This window comes from Camelus dromedarius, chromosome 9 (genome assembly GCF_036321535.1).
Source record: "Camelus dromedarius isolate mCamDro1 chromosome 9, mCamDro1.pat, whole genome shotgun sequence".
Lineage (NCBI taxonomy): Eukaryota > Metazoa > Chordata > Mammalia > Artiodactyla > Camelidae > Camelus > Camelus dromedarius.
In genome coordinates, this window is record NC_087444.1 from 47447863 (window position 1) to 47462708 (window position 14846).

Sequence of the window (14846 nt, forward strand, 5' to 3'; positions counted from 1 at the left end):
GCAACAACCAACCACATCCCTTCCCCTTTTTAGCGTAAAAGGAACCTGAATTCTGACTTGGGTAAGATGGTTTTCTAAGACGTTAGTCCCCCATCTTCTTGATCGGCTGACTTTCCGAATGAAGTCGTTATTCCTCGCCCCAGTACCTTGTCTCCCGATGCACTGGTCTGTCCAGCGGCGAGCAGAACGAGTTTGGACTCGGTGACAAAGTTTGGCACCAGCCGGCTTCCATCGGGGAGTGTTCCGGTTAAGTCTTGAGCAGCTGCCGAGCCCCCTTCCCCTCAGGATTCTTCTCCCTGCAAAGTTCCCCGAAGTGACCGGGCCGCCCCAGAGCTGGGCAGCTGGAGCCTGGAATCTCATCTGGGAGAGACTGTAGGGTAAGTGGCCCCGATGTGTGCAGCCAGAAACTTTATTCCTCTCCTGTTTGGGGCTTTTTTCCCGGAAAAAGCCAGTTTGTTTTGTGCTTGAGGCGGGTACCCAGTTGGCGAGAGGGAATAATTGCTGGACTTTTACCTGATTTGTGAACTGGTTCGTTTGTCTCTGGATGCTGGCGTTTCTGTGTGCCAGGTGTGTTTTATTTATCTTGTATTTCTGTCTTAAAAAAAAAAAAAAGAACGAGGACTGTTTCAACTATCCCTAAAGAAGGTCGTCTGAGGCGCGTTTTGGATAAGTGGTCTGATTACAGCGATGAACCTGCGCCTAGGGGAGGATGAACAGTGTGTGACCGTAGTACGTGTGCGGATCTCCACAGGGGCTTCTGCAGGGTTATCTCCACATACCGCCACCCTTGCTGTGTTAATTATGTCATTTGTGGTCTCCTGTGTCGTTGGTACATGTAAAACCCCAAGGCCAAACTTGAGCATGCATTTAGGATTTCTATTTGTCCTCTGGGTTTTTCATTTCATGGTGTTTTGGTACTGTTTCCCCATTTACAGCCAAGTCAGTTTTATGATATTTAAAACTTTTATTGATGTCAAACGGAGGAAAGGAACGGAAAGAAAAAAAGTCTGTCTGTTCTAGTCTGAGAGTGGAACGTTCCCAGGGAGAATATAAAGGTCCCACTTGGTTCCTAAAATCACCAAAAGCCCCAGCTCAGAATTCAGCCCGGTTGGTTGATGCCAAGGCAAAATGATTGGAGAAGATCAGTAGCTATTTATGATTTTACAATAAAATGCTGAGGAATGGTGGCCTTCGAATGGCTCTATACAATCCTGCAATTACAGATATTTTGTGAAAAAGCAAGGAAGAATGATGAAGTCCCCTAAGTGCAAGCATTTGTGCTATTACCTCAGGGAAAATAAGGAAAGGAATAAGAGTTAAGACATGTTGTTTCTAACCTTAACTCTCCCAGCTGAGCTGGCTGTCCCAGCGATGCCAATGTATCCACCCCCTCCACCACCTCCTATTCTTACAGTCAGCCACATTCCCTAACACTGGGGCTCAGGAAGTGGTCAAACAGTCTCTCTTTCCTTATAGGGATCAATTAGAAAATCCTGTGATGGTTCCTAGGGCACAGGGACCTAGTCTAGTATTTCCATCTAAGACCTGACAGGGCACCCAGTTTGGACCAGGAGTCATTCCCAGCACAGGGCAATTTCCCCTACAACATTATCCCATAGGGGGCCTAAATGCAAACAGCCAGCAGGGTGGGTTTAACTAAATTGAGGAAATCCAGCAAAAACCAAATGAAGGCCTTTCTGAATTTTTGTAAAGGATTTATCAGGTCTACAGCAGATCCCGAGGCCCCTGGAAATGCTAGAATGGTAAATATGAGAAAATTTCAAAAATTCGATGGTGCATTTGGCATGTACCCTTTTCGATTGGTAGATGTTACTTTTAAAGTGTTAATAGGGAAACACTCATTGTGGAAACTCATCACTTTACCTAAGTTTGCCCTTATATCCCTCATCAGCACCTCCCTCAGCTCTGGTTTTGGCTTCCTTGATCCTATGCTGTCCCTCTTTGTTTTGGAAAAATTTAATTTACCAGCTGGATATGTGGGACTGGTATTCCTAGGTTTGGCACTATCCTACGCCATTTCTTCACCACCGGTGGGCCTACTCAGTGATAAAATGCCATGTCTAAGGAAATGGCTTCTGGTTTTTGGAAATCACAGCAGGATGCTACATCCTCTTAGGACCTGCCCCATTCTTGCACTTTAAGAGGTGTTGGCCCTCCAGGATGTGCAAGGGAGATGCCCAGGCAGGCGGCTTTCAAAAGAACAGATTTTTGTACTGATATCAGCAGTTTCCATTAACGTAGGTTCCATGATGTGCTATTCTGTCCTTGGACCCTTTATCCCCAAGGAGGCTGGAAAGAATGGAGCCAGCAATATAGTTATTGGTATGATCCTTGGGTGTTATACTGTGTTTGACTTGCTGGCATCTTTGGTATTTGGAAAATACCGTGTACATATTGAAGCAAAATTTATGTTTTTAGGAGGAATATTTGTCTCAGAAGGTGTTACAATTCTCTTTGGTGTATTGGACCAAATTCCAAAAGGACCAGTGTTTATCAGAGTTTATTACTGTGTGTTTTCTAGTGAGAACGACGGATGCAATAATTTTTGCTGCAGCAACTACTGCATCTTCTTCTATCCTTGCAAAGGCTTTTCCAAATAATGTGGCTACAGTACTGGGGAGTCTTGAGAATTTTCTGGACTGAGACTAAAGCTAGGGCCTCCTTTAGGTGGCTTTTTGTAAAACCCTTGGCCTATGAGGTACCGTTTACTTATCTGGGATACATAGTTCTTTTGATGGCACCCCTCAACATGTGTATTTTACCTTATTGTGAGTCTGATCCAGGAAAACAATTTAAAAAATATAGGAACCTCTCATATAGTAAAAAGAGACGAACACTCTGATGATAGGGGCCTAAGGGCTTCCTTGGACTTGAGGCACCCAATTCCAATTTCCCCACAGAATCCCTGGGTAAACTTGACAGTCGGGGATGAGCTGATTGACTTTCTGATACATATGGGTGGTAAACACCAAGGTGGTACAGAGAACATCTCAATCCATCCCGATCACAGGAGTCTTTAGAGGACAAAATTGTTCTCTCTTACACCTCTAGAATGTCAACTAGGGGACCTCACTCTGAAACATAGTTTACGGGAGAGATGCTGCCTTACAGTGAACTCCAAAGTATCTTCTCATTCTGCTGGCTTTCCGAATAAAGTCTTTATTCCCTGCCCTAATACCTCATCTCCTGATTTATTGGCCCGTTGCGTGGCGAGCAGGATGAGTTTGGACTCAGTGACACTAAGAACATGGGTGTGCTCATATCTGTTTTAGTCCCTGTTTCTACTTTTTTTTGGTTATATATCTAGAAGTGGAATTGCTGGATCATGTGGTCATACTGTGTTTAATTTTTTGAGGAATCAACATACTGTTTCCCACAGTAACTGTGCATCATTTTACATTCCCACCAACAGTGCACATGGGTTCCAACTTCCCTATATCATTGCCCCACGCTATTTATTTTCTGCTGTTTTTTTAAGTGTTTCTAGAGATTCCCTTCCACTTTACTCTTTAAAATTTTTTTAAAACATTTTTTATTGAGTTATAGTCATTTTACAATGCTGTGTCAAATTCCAATGTAGAGCTCAATTTTTCAGTTATACATGAACATACATATATTCATTGTCACATTTGTTTTCTCTGTGAGCTACCACAAGATCTTGTATATATTTCCCTGTGCTTATTTTCTGCTATTTTGGTAACAGCCATCCTAATGGGTGTGAGGTGGTATCTCATGGTTTTGATTTGCATTTTCCTAATGGCTACTGACATTGAGCATCTTTTCATACACTTATTGGCCATTTGTTTGTTTTATTTGGAGAAATGTCTATTCCAGTCCAGACCCATTTTAAAATTTTTAATTGAGTTTTTATTGTGGTTGTTGAGTTGTGGAACTTTGTAATATTCTGGGTATCAATCTCTTATCATATATATGACTTGCAGACATTTTCTCCCATTCTGTGGGTTGCTTTTTCACTTTGTTGACAGTCTACACACAATTTTTAAATTTTTTTTCAAAATTTTTAAATTTTGATGAAATCCATCGTATCTATTTTTTTCTTTTGTTGTCTGTAATTTTGGTGTCAGATACAAGAAATCCTTGCCAAGTTCAACGTCATAAAGCTTTCCCCCTATGTTTTCTTCTAAGAATTTTAGAGTTTCGGTTCTTACATTTAGGTGTTTGATCCATTTTGAGTTACTTTCTGTATGTGATGTAAGGTAAGGGTCCAACTTCAATTTTTTTGCACATGGATATCAAGTTTTCCCAACACAATTTGTTGAAAAGGCTGTCTTTTCCGAATTGAATGGTCTTTGTACTATTGTCAAAAGTAACTTGACTGTATGTGTGACAGTCTGTTTCTGGGCTTTCTATTCTCTGTCGTTCATGTCTTAGTGTGGGTCTCTGGGTATATCCTACTTGGAAGTTGTTGAGCTTCATGCATTTGTATATTAGTGTCTTTCCTCAAATATGAGATGTTTTATGCCATTATTATTTCTTCAAATAATTAATTTGCCTCCTTCTCTCTTTTCTTTTTCTGGGACTCCAGTAGTGAGTAAATTGGTCCAGTTAATGATATTTTATAAGTCCATCAGGTTCTATTTAGGTTTTTTTTTTTTTGCTCCTTGGATTTGATAATTTCAAATGACTTCCCTTCAAGTTCTTGATTTGTTCTTCTGCCTGTTTTTAGTCTACTGCTGGACACTTCTAGTGAATTCCTCAATTCAGTACTTGTATTTTCAGCTCCAGAATTAAAAAAATAATAATTTCTCTCTCTTTGTTGATATTTTCATTTGTTCATATAATGTTTTCCTGAATTCCTGTAATTCTTTGTCCATGTTATTCTTTAGCTTTTTGATCATACTGAAGAAAGTTATTTTAAAGTCTTTTTCCGGTAAGTTTCATGTATGTGTTTCTTCAGAAACTGTTTCTGGAGATTTGTTTCTTTAAATAGGCCATGTTCTCTGTGTCTTTGTATGGATTATGATCTTTTGTTGAAAACTGGACATTTTCACATAGCCTAGAACATTGCAAATAATTTCCAGTTTGCTCTTTCTGACTGAAGAAAGAGAACCAGAAATTGGCTGCTTCCTCACAGCTGTACTACACCAGGCCAGGAGTCGGTGGGGCAAGGGCAAGTGAAAATGTGTACTGATGGATGTGAGAAAACAATATTTAGTTTTAATTTTCATTTGCCTCACTACTAATGAGAATTGGCCACTTGAGTTTCTTTGTCTCTGAACCACCTATTCATATACTTTGGCCATTTTTCTATTGGATTGTTGCTTTATAGGCATCAATATATATATTCTTGACATTAATCACTTATTGATCATATGAATTTCTTGTATCATAATAGGAATGTTTATGTATGTATGTGTGTGTGTGTGTGTGTGTGTATGTACATATGTATGTATTTTCAGCTTGTTGGGACTTTACTGTATCTCATAGAAAGATCTCAGTAGAGCTAAAAATCATTACCATAGCTAGAACTTGAAAGACTTGAAATAAACAATTTAGAAGAACTGCCACTTATTGAACACTGTCTAGACACTGTATTTTACTTATTTTATATTTATACCTAGCAACTCTACATGTTAGGTGTATTTACTCCTTTTTTTTAAATTTATTTTTTATTGAATGAAAGAGTCTTAAAATTTTATAGTCCTTCACAATTTTCAAAAGTTTCACACAGACAATTTCATATAATCATTTCAATCATATAATGGCTTCCCCCCCCCACCCCTGTATTTCCTCTCTCTGCTTCTTTTGCCTCACTGGTAACTACTAGTTTGCTCTCTGTATCTGTGAGCCTGCTTCTTTTTTGTTATGGAATGTTATTTATTTTTGATATTGCCCTGTATCAGGTATCCTTGTTGAACTTTCTTAATGTTCCAATAATGAATGTATTTTCTTCAGTTATCTACATAATCATACTGTTTATGAATAATGACAGCTTTTGTTTGTTAACATATATATATGATATGTGTGTGTGTTGATTTTTAGAGCTGTTTTAAGTTCACAGAAAAATTGAGTGGAAAGTACAGAGTTCCCATATATCCCCTGCTCCCACACATGTAACTCCTCCCACTATGAACACTCCCCCCAGAGTGTACATTTCTTATGGTCAGTGAACACACACTGACACATTATTCTCATGCAATGTCCGCAGTTTACATTAGAAGTCATTCTTTGTGTTACACATTCTATGGATTTTGACAAATGCAAAATAACATGTATCCAGCATTATAGTGCCATGCGGAATAGTTTCATTGACCTAAAAATCCTCTGTGCTCTGCCTGTTCATCTCTTCCTCCTCATTAACCTTGGCAAAAATTTATATATTTAATATAAATATGCACATTAGTATATTAATATTATTTATCACACCAATATATTAATACAATTACATAATATACAATTATACAACAATATAATTATATAATTACTATAATATTAGTATATTAATATTTATATTACAATATATAAACATTTCTTTTCTTTCATATTGCACTGATTAGGACCTTTAGCACATGTTAAGTATAAGGAAGTAACAAGCATCTTTGTTTCTTCCCTTAAAGAGACCACGTGTATATCATGTTCTAGCTATATGATATTTACTGTAGGTGTTTGACAGTAAGGAAGTTTTTTCTATTAAAATGTTGCTAAAAGTTTCCCCCCCTGTATTTATTTAGATTATCATAATTTTTTTATCTGTTAGTATGATGAATTATGTTACTAAATTTTCTAATGTTAAACCAACCTTGCATTCCTGAAATAAGCCCTATTTACTTATAATATTAAATATTTTATGCATTCTTGCATTTCATTGTTAAAATCTTATTTAGGATTTTTGTGGCTTTATAAATGTGTTTGATGTATAATTTTCTTTTCTTTTCCTGCTCTTGTCTGGTTTTCATACTGAAGTTATATTAATTTCATGCAATGAGAATCTCACGAAAAGAGAATGCTTTCTCCTTGTTTTCTTTTCTGTTCTAGCTGCTTATAACAATTAGACCTAATCTCTTTTTGCCTCAGTTTCCTAATTTGAAAAATGGAAATATCAACTTCATAGAGATATTTTGAAGATTAAAGGTGTTAAAATAGATAAAGCACTTAGAACAGTGTCCCACAACATAACAAGCAACCTCTCAGTTGTAGCTATTATTGCTATTATTCTCTCTAAAATGTTATATGGGGGAGGGATGATGTATTTCTGAACGTCGGGTAAGCCAGCTAACACTTTGCTTTATATGAATATATTTTAACTTATTCATTTTTTAATTTTATTTTTTTCTTCTTGAATTGCTTTTGTCAAGTTATATTTTTCTGACAGTTTGTCTATTTCATCTAAATTTTCAAGTGTATTGACCTAATGTTTATAATGTACTCCTACTAATATTTAGTTATTGCTATATCTGAATTTATTGCTCACTTTTCATTATTCCTAATATCACTTTTTGGGGGTATTGGATACTTAGCTCATTAAATTTTAGATTTCTTTTTTCTCTCTCTCTACATGTGTGCTTTAATCACACTCTGTAGGTCCTGGTTGGTAGTGTTTTTTATTGTTAATGAGTTTTTTTTTTCTTCTTCAGAGTTTCGTTAAGAATTAAGAGCTAGCTCTCATCCTGTAGCTGAGTATTTTCCTACAATTCATCTGTTATTGAGTTTTAATTTCCATTATAATTCCTTACTTCGTGCATGAATTCATTATATTTATAAACTAACATTTCCCAAAATATGGTTTTCTTTTTTGTTGTTGAATTTTAATTGTATTGTGTTGTCATCAGAGACTGTGCTCTGTATAATATTACTCTGTTTCAGTATCTATAATACATTTACTTACTTCCTATAATCCTCCTTTGGAATGTAATTTTCATGAAGAAAGGAATTTACTCTGTTTAGTTTGCTATCATGTCCCCAGTGTCTAGAAGAGTGTTTGGCACACAGCAGTAATTCAGCATTTGCTGAATGAAAAAACAATTGATGCTAGTGATAGCATCAATTGATAGTAGTGGTTGGCGATTAGAATCTGTTTCTTCTAGGTGGTCTTTCTTGGCTCGCACAGGCTCCAGTCTACATCCATAAACTTGGCTCCATGGCTTATATCCATATGCGTCTGAAAGCCAGCAAAATTTCCTAAGCATCAGAGTTCTGGAGACCTAACGTACAGCATGGTGACTATAGTTAATAATACTGAATTATATACTGAAAATTTGCTTAGAGAGTTGATCTCAAATGTTCTGATCTCCCCCCCAACAAAATAGTAACTATAGGAGCTACTGGATATGTCAATTAGCTTGATTGAGGTGATCAAGTCACAATGTATACATATATCAAAATATTGCATTGTACAACTTAAATATGTACACTTTTTATTTGTCAAAAACTAAGTAGAACTTAGAGGATGATGTCTGCTTCTAAATTAATTTGATTCTGATCTGCCCACTCTCAGCACCCAGGATTTGGTGTGACCCCCTGCTGCCCACAGATGAAAAGGTTGACCAATGCAGAACTGGGAATTCTTATAAAAAGTTTTTGTTTCTCCACAAAACAATATTCATGCATTCTGTCAAGCAGTTACAGACTAGAGACAGCTGGCCATTACTCAGCTTGGTGTATCAAATAGATATTTTTGAAAATATACAAGCCTTGAAAAATTTTATTCTTCAGACAGCTCTGGCTTTGAAAACTCTGTATATCTTAAAAGCACTTTCATAATGTCAGTAGTTTCCTGTGATTGATAGTCACAGCATACTGAGCTCACGGAGACATTAAAAATGTGGCATAGGAAGAGAAAAAAAAAGCACTTTACAAAATTGGATTCTGTGGCAGTAAGTAATCTGCTCTTGGCTTTCCTTCCCTTTAGGGAGGGTTCCCCCCTCCTCCTCTTTTGAAAGGTCTGTGTTTTATTACAATCTACTTTTGGACATATTAATAAAAGTATATTTTTTCTTTGCTTGCCAGATTCCTATTTCTCAACATAGACAGAATTACTGGATAAGTACTGTAATTCTGATTCTTTTTGGAATACCAGCACCTCAAATCAAAAAAAAAAAAAAAAAAAAAAAAAGAAAAAAGAAAAAAGAAACAAAAAATTGCCAAGAAGTAGAGATACCAGGTTAGAATGCTGACATTGACAGGTCTCTCCTGGGGGCGATGGGGATGCTTATGTCCCATATATTCTCCCAAAGAAGCGGGTGCTTCCATTACTGGGTGCAGTGGCTGATTGTAAGGGCTAAGTGATATGGAGAAGCAGCAGGATGGTCTGTGGATCATTTTGGGAAGCCCAGGGAAGTTATTCTTTCTGCAAGTGGAAGTAATTTATTATTTTCTCTAACTAGAGTGTCCTGTGAATAACTTCCAGTAGGATAGCTCTGTAACAAATAGACCTGGGAATGTCATGGCTCATCATAGAAATTTATTTCTTGATCAGTAACTGTCTGGGATTGGTGTTCATGTTGACAGGGCAGCTCTCTTTGAGCAGCTCACTCAGGAACCCAGATTCCTTCCATCTTGTGGCTCTGCTAGTCTCTAGACCAGGGACAGCAATTTGTCTTTTTCTTTTGGTAAAGAACCAGATAGTAAGTATTTTAGACTTTGCATGCTACATGGTCTCTGTCACAGTTACTCAACACTGCCCTTGTACCATGAAAGCAACCAAAGATAATATGTAAATGAATGGGTCTGGCTGTGTTCCAATAAAACACGATTTACAAAAAGAGGTGGCTATCTGGATTTGGCTCTTGGGGCAGAGTTTGCTGAGCCCTGACTCAAAGCCTGGTCATTCTCTTCTTACCTAGAAAGGGAAGGAAGCATGTTTCCACTGGTCAGGCCTGGAAGTAAAACTCATTATTTCCCCTCATGCTCCATTGGTTAGAAATCAGGCTTATGACACCCAGTTGCTAGGGAAAATGTTGTCTAGCTGTGTGCCTGGGAAGAAGAGGAAACCCATCTGTGTACATCTTTGCCAAACCAGCACAATAGAATATCTGACAGTGGAATTCAAGGTCCACCCTCAACCTATCCCACCATGTCTTTAAACACAGGGCTCAAAAAGCATGGCTTTGTAATCAGACAGACCTGGATTTGAGTCCTAGCTGAACCACTTTCTAGCCATATACCCTTGGGTAATTTGTTTAACCAATCTGTGTCTCACTTTCCGCTTCTGAAATACAAGGGTAATTATGGTTCCTCAGGTCACTGTGAATGTTAAATTAAAGTCTCATTTTCCTTTTCTGGAAAATGAGGGTAATTATGATTCCTTAGATCACTGTGAATGTTAAATAAAAGTGATGACTGTCACTTCATAAGTATTCAACAAATAGTAGTTATTATCCTTATTATTTGAACAATGGCTTACCCTAACTCCTGGTAGAGTATAATTTAATGCTTTGCTGTTGGGCTTAAATCCTTGTTCCATTTCTTACTCGCTGTGTAATTTTGCACAAATTATTTGACCTCTCTGTGCCTAAATTTCTTCATTTATAAAATGAAGACAATGACTAATATCTATCTCCTAGGGTTATTGTGATGACTAAATGATTGAACACATATGAAATCATGTGTTATGCCTAGAGTTAATAATACTAAATAAATGGTATAATTATTATTTTGATACACTGATCCCTGGCATCCAAAGGGGATATACTACTATAATAAAAGTCATCATTATAATAATATCCATACATTAATGCCTTCAGACAATATTGAACACTTATGCACCAAATTCTGTGCTAGGCCCTGAGGATGTAAATGGTGAATAAACCTGATGGTTCCTGTTTTCATGGAGGGCACAGTGACTTTTCTAATAGATACTGTTTTTTTTTTTTTTTGAGCAGTCTTTTTAAAAGTGAACACTTTTAAAATGTCATCTAATTTTATCCTTTGCCGTAACTCTGTGAAATTAGATATTACTGTCTCTATTTTACAGATAAGATAAGAGGTTTAGAGAACTTAAATAATTTTAGCAGAGTCATAGAGCTGGTAAATGGTAGTGATGGTATTTGAAACTTTGTCCCTCAAACTCAAGTGCCAGTGTTCTTAACAATCATGCTGTGCTGTTAGTTCTGGCCACATAAAAGATTTGCCTGGCAAGGTATGCACTGTTTAATGGGAAGGTGGGTGGGAGGCAGTGGGAAGGAGGGTGCTGTGATGGTGAGGGTGGCCTCTTGGCCTCTCTGGGAATTCAGTTCCATCTCTGGACCATTGATGACAGCAAACACCCTCTCTACTTGGGTGACTTCAAACGTCCCCCAGGATTAGAAACATGTAATCTCATCAACCAGGTTTGGTTTCCATCTGCGGGAGAGCTGGGCTTTTCAATTTAACCGCTGGCTTAAAAAATGGAAGAAAAAATAACACAAAGAAATCTACTGTCTCTACCCTTCTTTAAAATGATGAATGCTTTTTTAAGGCAAATCCATCATTGGTCACTTGAGGGAGGAAATGTCAAGAAAAGTTATGGTTTGTTAGCTTTTACTTCTTGACATTATACAAGAAAGTAATTGAGGTACAACAAATGCCATGTTGTTTTACCTCATCTATTTATATAGCAGTCTGACAAGATGAATATATATGTTACTGTGGGTTTAGAAAAAAAGTGACAGTGGCTCTGTGATTCGTTCTATTGTCTTATCAGTGCTGATCAAACGTGCTTTCCCTCAAGAAAACACATGGCAGAGGAACTGGTATTCGTTCAGGTAGATTCCTGGATATTTAACAATTGAACTCATTTTATCCTTTCAACCCCATTAGCCTCTTATCTCAAGTTCTTAGAGCTTTAACACGGATGTATAATAAAACATGCACAAATTCAATTCAATACAACAAATATTTATTTAACACTCACTGTGCATGAGATACTATGCCAAACAGAGATGCCATTAATTCACAATCTGTGATAATTCAAAGGCAGCCTGGGATAAATGTTACCATTATACCATTTATGGGGGAAAAAAAAAAGACTCTGCTAAGCAAATCAGCAAGGTATATCTTACTATATAGTATGCTGTGCTCCTGAAAACTCAAATGTAAATCAGATTTTAAATGCACAAGGAGAGCTTACTAAACAAAGAATTTTACAATAATGTTTCTGGAGAATATGTAATCACTGACAAATAAGGATTTTTAAGTTAGATGTTTAAAAAGTGAGTGACCACTTTATTGAGGGATGTTATGTGACTAATACTATGAAAAATCCCAAGGCTTGTTTCTATGACAGCCATGATCTCTTTGTGGCTGGGTAGTCTGGTTGTCAAGCAACTTCAATAGAAGAGACATGTTAAATTATTATTTCTTTTCCTTCTGAGAGGTGTCAGCCACAAAACAAAGGTATAGAGCTGCTTATTCTGTGGTAAAGATATCCTTCGTTCTCAACATAGATTTCTGGGGAAGAAAAGAGATACTAAAGCTATGTTTAATAGGAAGAGGCAGGGTGAGCTTTCAGTGTATCTTAACCTTTTTATTTTGCTGAAATTGCTTTAGAGAACCAGCTGGGATCTCAAGTGAGTTATTCAGGGGTATACCATTAAGAATCATGAGACAGTATCTCCTGTGGAAACAATATAGTAAGGTGATACTTTGTATTTTGGTTACTCCGGGTTTTTTTTTTTTTAGGCTCTTTTTTGAAACTGGTCTCTGCATATGTTCCTGTCTGCCTGTAAATGGGTTGATAGATCTGATTCCAGAGACTTTGAATTAAGGACCCTCATTTATATGTTAGTACCTTCTAGTAAGAAATTTGGCTTTGCCCCCAGAGAGCTCTGGCTTTACCCTCAGCTTCTGGGAGGTAATCTTTGTCAGACATGATTGGAGTGTCTTTTTTTTAGGCTGGAGGCTCACCACACTGGATTGTGGATGAGACTAGTCCCACCTGAAAGTCTTAGGGTGGGGGCTGGCTGTGTCATAAAGACCAACTATGGAATTTATGGTGGGAATTTGCATCATGTGGGAGAGTTAACTTGGAGATTAAGTCCAAGAATTTAGGCAGTCATGACTATGTAATGAAGCTCCGATAAAAACTTTGAAGCACTGGTGAGCTTCCCTGGTTGGCAGTATTCTGTGCATATTGTCACATATCAGTCCTGGGACAGTAATGCATCCTGACTCCACGCAGGAGGACAATAGAAGGACAATAGAGGACACTTGTAACCCTCTCAGACTCTGCCGTACGCATCTATTCCTTTGTCTGGTTTTAAACTATCCTTTTCCTATAATAAACTGTAATTGTGAGTATAGAAGTTTTCGGTGAGTTCTGTAAGTCCTCCTAGTGAATTATTGAAACTCACGGTGGTTTTGGAAACCTTCTCAAACTTTTCATTGATATCAGAAGTGAAGGAAATATTGGGAGGATTGTTCTTTCCTGCTGTTACATTTTGGCTAATGATGGTTGCATTAGACCAACTGAAAGGGATCTATGGACATGCAAAATGTGTCCAGTTATAAGCAGCAGTAATATCGTGCCTTAAACTCTGCCCCTGCCATAAGAAAATTCACTTAGAGGGACCTGTAAAATAGTCTAAATTTGATAAATTTGGAAAACCAGCATTAGACAGATCTTTTTTTATGCCACTGTCTGAAATTTGAACAATCTTAATGATTTTGAATGATTTCAGGTGTTGCAAACTTAAATAACTTAAGGGCCCTGGCAAGTAACCTAAAAAAGTGAAGTAGTTGGCGAGATCTAAGGTAAACTGAGGAACACATGCCCAGTCTAAAAGCATTCAGAGTTAAAAATTTTTAAATGTCTGCAAAAGGAGCCAGCCCAGAGACCACCAGTCTGTGTTTTTTCTACAATCCGGGCTGAAGGGTCCAGATGCAAATTGGCCATTTTTTTGTAAGTTAATGTTATAAGACCATTCAGATTTTCTTTTTCCATCTCTTCTTAAGTTATGGTTGGAATTTGTCCATTCAACTAAATCTATTTCAAATTTATTGGCATGAATTTGTTCATAATGTCCTCTTATTTTTTAATGCTTATAAAATCTGTAGTAACGCCTCATTTTTAATTTCTAACTTTGAGTATTTGTGCCTTCTATGTACTTTTCTTTGGGTCTTACTATGTTTTTATTAATTTTAGTGGTTTCTCCAAGAATAACTTTTGGCTCTGCTGGTTTTCTTTATTGATGTTTCTTTACTATTTCCTTAATTTCTATTTCTATATTTCTTTATACCTCCTTTGTTTTTCTTTTTCTATCTTATTCATATGCTTAGCCCTCTGCACATCTTTCTCTTTTTCTAATAAAGCAATGAATTTTTCTTAAACCATGCACTTCTCTGCAGCTCATAAGTATTTATGCCTATATATAACATATTAATGTATAGTAATCATTTATTATACATTAGTTTTATCATTTATTTAAAATATGTATAAATTTCCACTGTAATTTTCTGACCAATGAATTATTTAGAAGTATATTTGAAAAATTTCAAACTTATGGATTTTTCTAGTTTTTTCTTTTTTTTGAAGTTGATTTCTTGTATGGGGGTCAGTAAATATACTGTAATGGTTTCAGTCCTTAGAAATTTCTTGAGACTTGCTTTATGGACCAGCAAAATTTGTAAATATTCTAAATGTTCTTGGAAATAACATGTGTGTTTCCTGTAGTTATTGGTTTCAGTGTTCTATCCATTAAGTCACTTTTGAAATTGTATTGTTCATATCTAGATTTTTACTGATTTTTTGTTTGTTCTGTAAGCTGTTATTGAGATCTTCCACGGTGATTGTGTTTTTGTATCTTTTGCATCTTGTCGATTTCTGTTTTTTATATATTTCAAGGCTATGTTTTTAGGTACACAAGCATTTCTACTTACTGTATCTTCAG

General features: G+C 36.7%; 1 pseudogene; it reads left to right on the top strand.

Annotated features, from left to right (window-relative positions):
• Nucleotides 1-687: 687 nt before the first annotated feature.
• Nucleotides 688-14846, top strand: part of LOC105097538 (MFS-type transporter SLC18B1-like) — a 489125-nt pseudogene continuing 474966 nt past the window's right edge.